We start from the raw sequence: 11,796 nt of genomic DNA on the forward strand, positions 1-11,796 counted from the left end.
ATGGTAGAGTACAATTCCACCAGTCAATCTCCTCCTCAGACTCCCTGATACTCCTCAACCAACCTAGTTGCTAGCATATGCCACTGTTCATTGTGGGGGCCCTTGGGTGCCTCCCTAATAACCCTGAATGTGGTTCTGCACCCCAACCTGCCGGCTACCCTCAGCAGTTGTGGGTCCCATCAGAGCTCATCATGGACTTAAGTATGTCCTGTTTGCTCAAGCAGTCTCTCACCTGATGATCCTCAACCAAGGTTAAATCTTTTTATTACGTAAGTCTTTTATTTTATTGCATAAGTGTTTGGGGGAAATTTGTGTGCTGTCTTTGGAAAGGAAAAAGATTTTCAGAGTCGGGATGGGATGCTGTTACAGGGACACAAATGCCTTCTTGTCACAAACACTGTGCCAGCACAGGCACCTCCACCTGCAGCTCCCTCCCTGCTCCACGCTGTCCGTGGTGCCCAAGCGGGCTGAAGCCAGCCTTGCCCCACTCCTCCTCTTTGTGTCTCCTTGCTGCTCTGCACAACTTCAGGGTTGCTATCCTGGCAGGTCTGGAGGTGCTGGCCTGTGTGGAGACTGGGAGGTCCCAGAGCTGCAAGGAGGCTCTCCTGTGGCTGGAGATCATCCTGCTTGCGCTGGGTGGCCCAGGGGAACAGCAGCTCTTTGCTGTGGGTGGGAGACAAGTGCTAGGGCTGGTCTGGGGCTGCCCAGTGAGCTGGCAGTAGCACAGAAGGGATGGCTTTTGTGAAGGTCTCTGGCTGCTGGAGCAGCAGAGATGGAGCAGAAGGCTGCACTAGACCCAGGCCCAGGTCTGCAGGCTGCTTCCAGCCCTGTTGGTAACAAGCAAAATGCGTGTGCAGGGAGTGGAGGCAGGGACTGGCTATGCTGGAAGAAGTACAGATTTGACACCTGAGTGCTCTCCCACCTGCTGCTCCATCAGCGCCATCAGCGGGCTTAACCCTGGAAGCAGTGAAGCCTCAGCAAGATGGGGCAGTGGGGAGAAAACATAAGATTGAAGAAAACCTGTGTGTTTGAGATAGGAGCAGTTTAATGGTGACCATGAAGATGGAGGTGAGACCTGCTGTGTGAGGTCTCGTAAGGGAGCTACAGAGCTATGTAGCCACCCACTGCCTCTACAAAGCCTTTTGTATAAAGACAAAGTACTGTTTGTCTGCAGGAGATGCAGAGATATTTTATACCTCTCTCTAGTAGAGAGAGGCATAAATTCTATTGCAGAAGATATTTTTGAAAGCCTTTTCATTTGTACTTCCTGAAAATACAGACCTATTCTTGTCATTACCCCCTTCCATGTAGTCCTTGATCTGAAAACTTGGAAGGGTTGATTTGGATTTGGAGAGAATCCTCACCTTCGGACCTAGTGCTTAGGGACATGGTTTAGTGGGTGATGTTAGTAGTAGGGTAATGGTTGGACCAGATGATATTGAAGGTCTCTTCCAACCTTAATGATTCTATGATTCTACAATAAAGAAGCAAGCATAGGGTTCTGCATTTGCTGCATGTCTGCGGGTCTTGGGCCTTTGTGAATTAATCTTGATTTACATAGGGGTTAAGCTGCAATGCTACTTTTGCACAGGGCGTATGTGTGAGATGGCCATGGTCTGTTGCTTCTCCCTTGACCAGTTTGACTATCTGCACTGTGCAGGCTGGCAGGGAGAGATGCCATGCAGGTGAGCAGCAGTAGCAAGAGAGCCCTGTACAGACGTGAGCTCATCCTGCTCACTTGCTCATCCTGCGCACATGCACATGGTATTTTTTCAGGCAGACAACTCTGGTGCCAAGGTAGGTGGGATCTGTTCATTTCTTCACAATATGATCATATGAGTGCCCAGGGTGAGCTGGAGGAGATCCACACACAGGCGCAGCATATGACTGGAGCCCTAAGACAGGGCAAAAGATGGCTCATGCTGCAGAAGGCTTTTCAGGATTCAGGTATTGGAAAAACCATAATCTTTGTAAAAACACAGTTCTGTTTCTGTATCCCCTCTTCCCTGTGGGGTACAATTTTTTCATTGTAATGAGCCTTTCTTGTGTTACTGGATGACTGTCATAGAACAGTTTTCTTCCCTTGGAAAGCCAAGACTTACCTATGGATGGAGAGCTGTCAGCCCAGGAAGAGTGGTCCACATACAGCTATAGGAATATATGGAAACCATCTTAGAAAATCACACGTGTGCTCAGCATTGTCCAGAAATGTATCATGAGTTAGAGCTGAAAAGAAGCAGGCAGTGTCCTTCCTAGTGGAGAAAAAAGCAGCAGGGTTGTTTAATTTTACCATTAGTATGCTATTCAAAGTAATACTTTTGTTTGTTTGTTTGTTTGCTTTGATTTGATTTGATTTGATTTGCAGCCCTGATGAGAAGGACCTGGGGGTGCTGGTTGACAAGAAGCTCAACATGAGCCAGCAATGTGTGCTTGCAGCCCCAAAAGCCAACCGTACCCTGGGCTGCATCAAAAGAAGTCTCACCAGTAGAGCGAAGGAGGTGATTCCCCCCCTCTGCTCTGCCCTCATGAGACCCCACCTGGAGCCCTGTGTTCAGCTTTGGGGCCCCCTGCAGAAGAAAGACATGGACCTATTAGAACAAGTCCAGAGGGGGGCCATGAAGATGTTCAAGGCGCTAGAGCACCTCTTCCTGAGAAGATAGGCTGAGGGAGTTGGTGAGGTTGGCCAGAGAAGTCATAGATGCCCTCTCCCTGGGAGCATTCGAGGCCAGGTTAGATGGAGCTTTGAGCAACCTGATATACTGGGAGGTGTCCCTGCCCATGGCAAGGGGTTGGAATTAGATGATCTTTAAGGTCTCTTTCAACCCAAGCCATTTTATGATTCTATTTGCTTTTCTGTGTTTTGGTTTGTGTTTGTTTGGTTTAGTTTCCTTTAAAGGATACTTAGCATTCTGAACATTTCTTGCAGTGTCCAATTACAGAGAATATCTCCCACCTTCTGTACAGCCCAATGTACCCAGTGTCAATGGAACATGTGGCAATGGCACTCGTGGAAGAACTGCTAAGGTTGCAGGTCCCCTCAGCTGCTGTGCTGGGACATGAAAGAGATACAGCTGGAACTGGGATAGCTGTGTGAAGCTAATGCAGGAGGATATGGATGCTGAAACAGAGTCAGATGGTCTGGACAATTAGAATGGTCTTGTCTGCTACCCCCTCCAAGCAAATATGATCTCACAAGTGCCAAATACGGGAGTAGATTCATGCCTCTTGACTTTCCAGCCATGTTCTTGCCAATGCAGCCCAGGGTGCGGCTGCTGTTCCTTGCTGCCACAAACACATTGCATGCTCCTACTCAATTTGAGATCTCCCAGGTCCCCACCTGCAAAGTTACTCTTTAGTCAGTTGGCCCCCAGCTTGTTCTGTTGCAAGGAATTACTCCATGTCTTATGGTCATATTGTCATTCCATGAGGCATTTTCAGTGGACAAAGGGTCTTTGTCTTGCACCTGCCATCAGTGTTCCCTCAAGCGCTTGGGAGTATCCAAGAGATTTAGTTCAGCAAGAACCTATATTTTCCCTTCTGTAGCTCTTTTCCTGCTAAAACCCAGCTCACCTCTCTCCTTACCTTCATGTTCTCCCTTCTGTTGAGTTTCACTTATACCTGCCCCTCGGCCCAGTCCTCTCCTGAGTGTCTTAGGGCACAGGGTGCAGGTCTCTCTTTTTCCTTCTGGGGCTCTGCTTTGCCTTGTACTTTCCTCCCTGCAATTGTAAACCTCATGTGTCCCATCCACCACCATTTATTTTGATTTTCATGCAGTTAACAAAATGTTCTACTTTCCTGTTGATTTGTGAAGGCTCCTTTCTTTTGATCTCACTGTTAAGCTGTATGGAGGGTTTTTTCCCGCTCCATAGATTGTCACTTTCTAAGGGGAGCTCTCCTTCTCTGTCAGGTGGGAGGTACAAAATCACTCTTTAAATACTCAGTTAGCTGTAGATTGTAGTGGCATGTACTACCATTCAGTAATCAGAGCAAAGCTTAAAGGAGGGTTTGTGCCGGGAAAGAACCTACCAAGGGGTGACTGACCCATATGTATAATCTGTGAGTATTAAAGGCCAGAAAACCTGTTCCTGAACAGCTGCAGGCAGCATTGCAGGGTCCTGAAGATGAAGGGAAAAGTTCAAATGGATGAAGGCTTGTGAGGTGGTCCATGGTCACAGGTAGCTGCTAGGCACCAGAATCCACATGGAGCCTGGCTGTTCCACCAGTGGAAATCCTCCTGCAAGAGCTGGAGGGGCTGATGGGCTGGGTGCTGCACCCAGCTCAAGGCAGGCTGAGCCAGTGGCCGTGCCATCGATAACTGGGGACATCTGGATGCCCTCTACCTGCATAGCGATGGGCCTTGCGCCAGGGCAGAACATTCCCATGGCCGCCCATTGTCTGGGCCTGGGCCTGGCCTTAGCATGTTCCATCTCCATGGCCCCAGCTGGTCCAGTGCTAGATGGACTGTGTGGTGTCCTGGCAGGCTGGGGTTAGTGCATGTCAAGGGCAATGTCAGGTGCATCTGTCCTGGTGGCTGTGCTGACTCCACAGTTCTTCTGCATGTGTCTCCCCCACAGGTCATTGGAGTGCAAGCTCACCAGCACATGCTGTGGGGAGCTGGCCACTGTGCTCCGCATCAACCAGTCTCTTGATTTTTTTCTGCCTCTGGCAGTCACATCAGGCCAGACTGCCACAAAGACTCCCTCAGAAGATTCCCCGGGGAATCTTCTGCACTCCCTCAGCAGATTCCCCAGGGAAGACTCTGGCCAAGAGCTCATCTCACAACTCCACCTCAGCCCACAGGTAGGCTTCACCACAGACCTCCAAGGAGCTGGAGCTGCTGTGGGCTCAGGGACTGCCCGGCAGCAGGACGTTTTAGCATCTGCACAGCATCAGTGGTGTCAGCTGGGACATGAGGGTGCGGAATGCAGAGCTCCCAGCTTGTTCCCAATCCGCTCATTCACAGCCACGTGGGCTGGAGCATAAGGTCAGATCCAAAGCTACAAGGGTTAAACAGGGAGGTTTGCTTGGCTGCACCTAAGGGTGAGTCTTGCCAGAGCAGTCAGCAATAAAGAATAAATGGGCTTGATCAGCAGTCAATCTCAGTCATTTGTGGCTCAGCTGGGCATTCTGCTGTGCTGGGACTGGAATTAGAATGATGGGTGTGGGATGGGAATGTGTAATTGTGTAATTCTCCTTCAAATGTGTTAATACAACTATCAACAGAGAGATAGGAAGAGCTATGTGTTCTTGATGCTGTTGCACCAGGTAGGATTTCAAAGGATATGGCTCTTTGGAACTTTTTTTTTTTTTTTTTTTTTTTCTTCTAGGAGAAGCCATACTTGCCCACAACTCAAGAACCCACTGTTAACAGCATTTTAAAAATTATTATTATTATTGATCTCTGGCAGTACTGCTCAAAATTGTCTGTTGGGAGCTGCTTTTTTGTTAACGTGTAAATCTAAAAAGGCTTTGTAAGAATCAGTGTAAGCTTTTATATAATTATGGGGTCTGCACTTAGGTGTTGAGAGTCAGAGAAGTAGAGGGAGAGGAGAAAGGAAGGGAAGCCAACAGACCAACAGTGGGGACCAGACTCCACTCGCCACAAAACTTAGGGCATAGTTCTCCCCACTTTAGTCATATTAGAAAGTTTGCTATCTCATTTTCCTTCTTTTTTCCTAACGCTCTCAGAGACTTCTGTCTTCAGTTAGTCATCTGTGCCATAAGTTCCTCTGTAACCGGACCATAACTGGAAAAATCTTCCAGGTGCTGGCCGACCCCAGAGGAATTCCTGAAGATATAGTCTGACGAATTTCTGAATATCATGATTTGTGTGTGTTTCATTGCACACTCGGGACTTTGTGCATTTTTTATCCTTGACATTATAGAACCCAAATTTGAAGGCACCATTTGACATTATAGGACCCAAATGTGTAGGCACCATTTGAACTAATTTCTCCAAATCAGTTTCATTTTTGCACTTTCTCTGTGCAGTGGTTCTTTGTCATGCATGACAGGCCTACGTGTAATAGTCTGATGGAGAATGCAGGCAAGATACAGGTGATACATTTGTATTTTTTTCTGTACATCTCTCACCTGCCTTCAGTGTAGGAGTGCTGGAGTCAAAATTCTCTCTTCTGTGAATTTTCCCATTACTGCTTGCTTGACACAATAGGTTGGTTTTTTGTTTGGGGGGGGGGGGTGAGCTTATCCAGGTTTGGCAAGATTGCTGAACACATCTAAATAAATATTTATGTGCCAGGAAAAGCGACAATTACTGTGCCTGTTTTGTGTTTTTGAGTATTTGCCTTAACCCTTCATCATCTAGTGAGACTCATCCCAAACTGCACTGGGTGGCATCTGGAAACAGATTATTCCAGGGCAGAGGTCTGAGTCATTCATAGCTCCTAGATTGATGGTGGTAAATCAGTAGTGTGGAATACTCCTGCCCCTACATAGTAAAGGAACTGCACTATAGGTAGAACATTGGACTGAAGGCAGTCCTTGCTGCTACACACAGACATTCCTCAATAAATGAAACTTTGTTGATTTAATATTTGGTTGGCTGACTTCAGGAATAGCTCCTGACACACGCTTGGTTGGACTTAAACAGTATTTTGTCTGGGAATATGCCCTAAGGAACAGCCATACCCTAAGTTTATCCTGTTGCCCCAAAACTGAGAGACAAAACCTGCAATAAAAGTGAATGAAGGGCTTGTAAAGATGGAAAATGAGATGACCAGAAGTGCACTTTGCTGTCTGGCTCTCTGGATGCTTAGAAGCAACTGAACTCTGAAGGAAAGCAAATCTGGAATTAGTTCTTACAAAAAGCACACTTAAAACTCCTTATAAGTTAGCCCACAACAAAACTCCTGCTAGAGTTTGTTTGTGCAAAGGCAGTATGGGAAGTGAGAAAGATAAAACAGACCTCACAGCTCACACTAAAGAAATATGTCACTGAGGAAAAGGATGTTACCAAATTCCACAAGTGGGTGATTTAACAGGGGAAAAAGACCTTGGAGGATCTGCCGTTTCAAAGTAGCAGATGCCACCCCTGCAAAAAGTGTGAAGCTTAGGTTAGGCATTGCAAATGGGCAAAATTCAAATCCAGTAAAAAAGAAGCCATGTGCCATGTGGACACTCTAATATACCTTACGTGACTCACACAGAATCTCCTAACCAAAAAAAAAAAAAAAAAAAAAAAAAAAAAAAAAAAAGAGAGAGATAAAGAAGTTACAAAAAGAAATCAATAAACTAGAGGAATAGGAAACTCCTAAATTAACAGGACAAGAGACCATTGTAATCAGAAGAGAGGAAGATCTTAGAAGCCCACAAAGCCGGTTTACAAGCTACACAACTAGAGATGGAAGTTGGAAAAGTACAAGATTTAGAAACAGAAGTAAAGACTTTAGAAAATGAGCTAGAGAAGCTAGAACAGCAGCTCAGAGCAATATGAAATAAGTCATGATCAATGGAATAAAGTCATTGTAGGTCCAAGAGAAAAACTTTATTTACATGAAAGGTTAATAGCTGATGTGAAGGCATCACAAAAAAACAGCATAAACAGCAAAAGAAGGCATTGAGTACTTTAGCCTTTTTCTTGTTGTTTGTCAATCATTCCCCAGTCCCATTCAGCCCCACACCAATGTTTTCCCTAGTCTTTCTTTTGCTGTTTATGTACTCGCAGAAGCCTTGCTTTTTGTCCTTCGCTGCTCAAAGCCCTATTTGCCTCAGTCTTTACTGAAGAGACCAGCTTACAGCAACTGTGACAGATTTCTGAAGATTGGAAGTGAGCAAATATCAGTCCTATCTTCAAGATAGGAAAGAAGTCACTGGAATAGGCTGCCCAGGGAAGTGGTTGAGTCACCATCCCTGGAGGTCTTTAAAAGACGTTTAGATGTAGAGCTTAGGGATATGGTTTAGTGGAAGATTTGTTAGCATTAGGTTGGAGGTTGGACTCGGTGATCTTGGAGGTCTCTTCCAACCTAGACTATTCTGTGATTCTGTGAAGAAAGATCCAGGGAAATAACAGGCCTGCCAGCCCCACCTCTATCCACAGAAAGGTGATGGAGAAAACTCTCCTGGAAACCATTTCCAAAGACATGAAGGAGAAGGTGGTTGGGAGTACTCAGCATGCATTCACCGAGGGGAAATCAGGCTTAACCAAACTGGTAGCCCAGTACAATGAGGAGACTAGCTTGGTGCTCAAGGGGAGAGTATTACATGTGTACCTCAATATGTAAGGCTTTTCATACTGTCTCCCATAACATCCTCATAGAGATGCTGACAATGCAGGTTACACAGAAGTGGGAGGAGTGGCGGATGCACCTGAGTGGAACCACAAAGATGATGAAGAGACTGTAGCATCTCTCCAAAGAGGAGATGTTGAGATAGCTGGGACTGTGATAGCCTAGGGGGGATCTTATCAGTGTATATAAATACTTGAGTGGCGGGTGCAAAGAAGATGGAGCAAGGCTCTTTTAAGTTGTTCCTCACTGCCTGGACAAGAGACAATAGGATCAAACTGAATCATAAGAGGTTCCCTCTGAGCCTTGGGAAACACTTTTTCACTATGAGGGTGACTGAGCACTGGCACAGGCTGCCCAGAGAGGTTGTGGAGTCTCCTGCCTTGGAGATATTCAAAAGCTATCTGGATATGGTCCTGGGCAACTGGTTTAGGTGACCCTGTTTGAGCAGGAGGCTTGGACCAGATGAACTTCAAAAGTGCCTTCCATCCTAAACCATTTACTGAATCTGTGTCTCATGTCCAATTTACCCTATTTTCTGTTTCTGAGGCACCCAGGTGACCAGGGTGCTAACATGCATGCCTCCACTTACGTCCAAGGAATCTAGGTGTCCAGGTTTGCCCTCTCCTCCAAGTCACCTCAGCTTCTGTCCAGGGAACCTAAGGCATCTGAGGGATCCAGGCATCCAGCTGCCTCCTGCCCTCTAAACAGACTTGACTTGGATCTGGGGACCTCAGAGTCCAGGGAATCCCTCTCCCCAAAGCTCCTCAGTTCATATCTGGAGGATCCAGGCATCCTAGAGATGCAGGCAGGGCATACCCCTTCCCCCATTACCCCTGGACCCAGGGTGTATGGATACCCTGTAGCCCCTGCACCCAGGGACACAGGAGCAGGCTGATACCACTGGAGACAGGCTGGAGGGACATGAGGGTGATAAGGGTGTCCCCCAGGTGCTGGGCAGGTTGGTATGCAGAGAGGAGAGTGGCAGCAGGTGGCATCTGTGTCACGCTCTTGTCATCTGCTGTCACCCCTTTCACCACTGTGATGCGTCACCCATGCCAGTGATATATCACCTATACTACCTGTGTACCACCCACTCACGTCTACCACTGCAGCCACCTGCATCACCATGAAGCTCAGCATCCTTGTCAGGTCCTCCACCTGCAGAGACAGTGGGTCACCAGAGCATTCAGGAGTGTCCTGGGGACACCTACATGTAGCACTGTGACCCTGGGGGACACTCTGGTAGTGAGAAAGGGGTTACAGGCACAGCAAGGAGGGGGACAGGGTCACAGGGATGACTCATGGCGGGGACATGAGTAAGGCAAGGAACCTTAGGGGCTTGCACTGGGTGACATGGGGAATCTGGAGGGACACCAGGTGATCCAGAGGGTTACAGGAAACCACTGGAGATGGTGTGGGGCACACCAGAGGACCCTAAGCAGGTCAGCATAGACTCACACGGGACAGGGACTCTGGGGATTGGCATGGGGTGAACCAAGGTTCCCCATGCAGTGCTACAGAATATCATGGAACACATCAGGGGATCCTGGGGTGACACAGGGGGGAACCATGGGGTGGCACGGGGTTACCCAGGAGCCCCTGCAGTGGCACGTGGTGTCCTAGGTCACACCAGGGGACTCAGACCTCAGGGCATAACAGAAGGTGATCCTGAGAGAGACAGAGTGTAAGCTTGGTGTCCCAAAGGGTGACACAGGGTAACATGAGTGATGTGAGAAGTAACCAAAGGGTGACAAAGGGCACACTGGAAGGTGGCACAGAAGTTTGGAAGGGGGATGGGACACCAAGTGAGAGGGAGTGAAAGAGGACCACAGGGATGATGTGGGGCAAGTCAGGGTAATACAGGCTTACAGGGGTGATATGGGATCCCAGAGGGTAACACAAAGTGAACTGGGGGACCCCGGGGAAACCAACAGGCCAGCTGTGGCACCCCAGGATGACCCTGGAGGTAGCAGGGTGACACAGCGCACCACAGTTGGTGACACAGGCTGAGCAGGGATGCCCTGCCCACACTCAACACTGCACCCAAGGGTTCCTGCTGCTAAGCGTTCGCAGCACTTGACCCTGGGTCCCTGCCAGCAGATTGGGGTGTAGGGCCACATCCCAGGGAGTGAGCCCTGGGGACACGGCAAGGGGCACTGGGGAGGCACCCAAAGGCCCACACTCCCCTCACCCCAACGCTCCACAGCACCCTATCTTCCTTCTCCTCAGCACCTCCGTGGTCTCTGAGGGTCCTTGCCTGCAGAGAGGCAGGTGAGGTGGGTGCCCAGATGCCATTGTGGGTGAGGGTGCCACCTCCCACCCTGTGCTCCAGGGTGTCCTTATGCCACTGAGAAAGGGACATGTGGTCCTTGGGGAAGGGAGCCAGAACCTGAAGCAGCTTCCTGTGGACACGGGTTGTGGGGTATCTGTGCCTTGGGCACACCCCAACCCTGGGGACACAGCAGGGGCCCCACCATTTATGGTCCCTGTCCCCAACCGCCCTCCTGGGTGCTCCCACACTGTGTCCCTACATTCTTCCCTGTCCCTGCACCTCCACCTGTGCCCCTCCATCCCCACATTCTTGGCTCGTGTCACCCTCCTCTGCCCCCCACTGAAGGCAGGGTTAGAAGAATGGGGGCTTATTTAATCACATTAATGATTTCTAAATAAAACAATTGTTATTATTAAAGCCAGGAATGGAAGAATGGGGGCTTGCTTAATCACATTAAAACAGATGTTGCTGAGTGTCTTTGCTTACTGCTGTGCAAATTAACCAACACAAGGAGTCTTGGGGGCCCTCACAGATGATGTTTCCTGACAAAAATGGGGAACTTGTCTCAAAAACCAGCTGAGACCGACCTTGTGGTTTGGGCAAGAGCCAAGGAGCAGCTGACTCTGTACAAAGGCAGGGGGTCAACTAGTGGTGATGAAGAGGAGTTATCAGCCTTCATCCCCACGACCCTCTGACAACTACCACCAGAAGGCACTGCGCAAGCGCAAACGGGAGGAGTTTATGGAAATTACTTATTGGAGCTAATTTTAATAGAAAGCAGGTACAGGTTATGCATATGTATAAGCATATTGGGAAACTTCATGCATATGTAACTTCACTGCATATAACCAAAGCAAGTTGCCGCGTTAGGGCGGGCATGCTTTCGGGAGCTACCCCGCACGCGCCCGGCACCGAAATAAACCACATGCCTACTTTATAACTCACTTGCTTGGAGCTGTAGAGTTCTTCCACGAATCACCTCACCCGCCCCCACGGCTCTCAGCGCGAGAGGAAGGGCGCAAAGGGAGCGGCGCCTGCGACCGGCAAAATGGCGGCGGCGGTCGCCTAGCGACGGGCTTGAGGCTGCCGGGGCGGCTCCCCGTCCGCGCCCGGTTGCCTCGGGCCGCGGCTGCGCCCGCTGCCGCAGCGAGTCCGGCCGTGCCCCCCCCCGCCCCCCCGCGGCCCCGGGGCGTGCCGCCTGTGTCCGGAGACATGGGGACCCGCCCGGGGCAGATCCGCCTCGGGGAGCGGGGGTTAGGGCGAGCCCTGCCCTGCCTA

The 11,796-nt window shown here is 49.2% G+C and overlaps 1 long non-coding RNA gene across 1 annotated transcript; it reads right to left on the bottom strand.

The window, feature by feature from the left end:
- Positions 1-1,292: 1,292 nt before the first annotated feature.
- Positions 1,293-11,694, bottom strand: LOC118159973. Its single transcript, XR_004747295.1, has 2 exons — positions 11,464-11,694; positions 1,293-2,252 (listed from the first exon to the last, which is right to left on the bottom strand). It is a non-coding gene; the product is annotated as an uncharacterized LOC118159973 (long non-coding RNA).
- Positions 11,695-11,796: the final 102 nt, after the last annotated feature.

The sequence above is a fragment of the Oxyura jamaicensis genome, unplaced genomic scaffold (genome assembly GCF_011077185.1).
Source record: "Oxyura jamaicensis isolate SHBP4307 breed ruddy duck unplaced genomic scaffold, BPBGC_Ojam_1.0 oxyUn_random_OJ72840, whole genome shotgun sequence".
NCBI classification, from domain to species: domain Eukaryota; kingdom Metazoa; phylum Chordata; class Aves; order Anseriformes; family Anatidae; genus Oxyura; species Oxyura jamaicensis.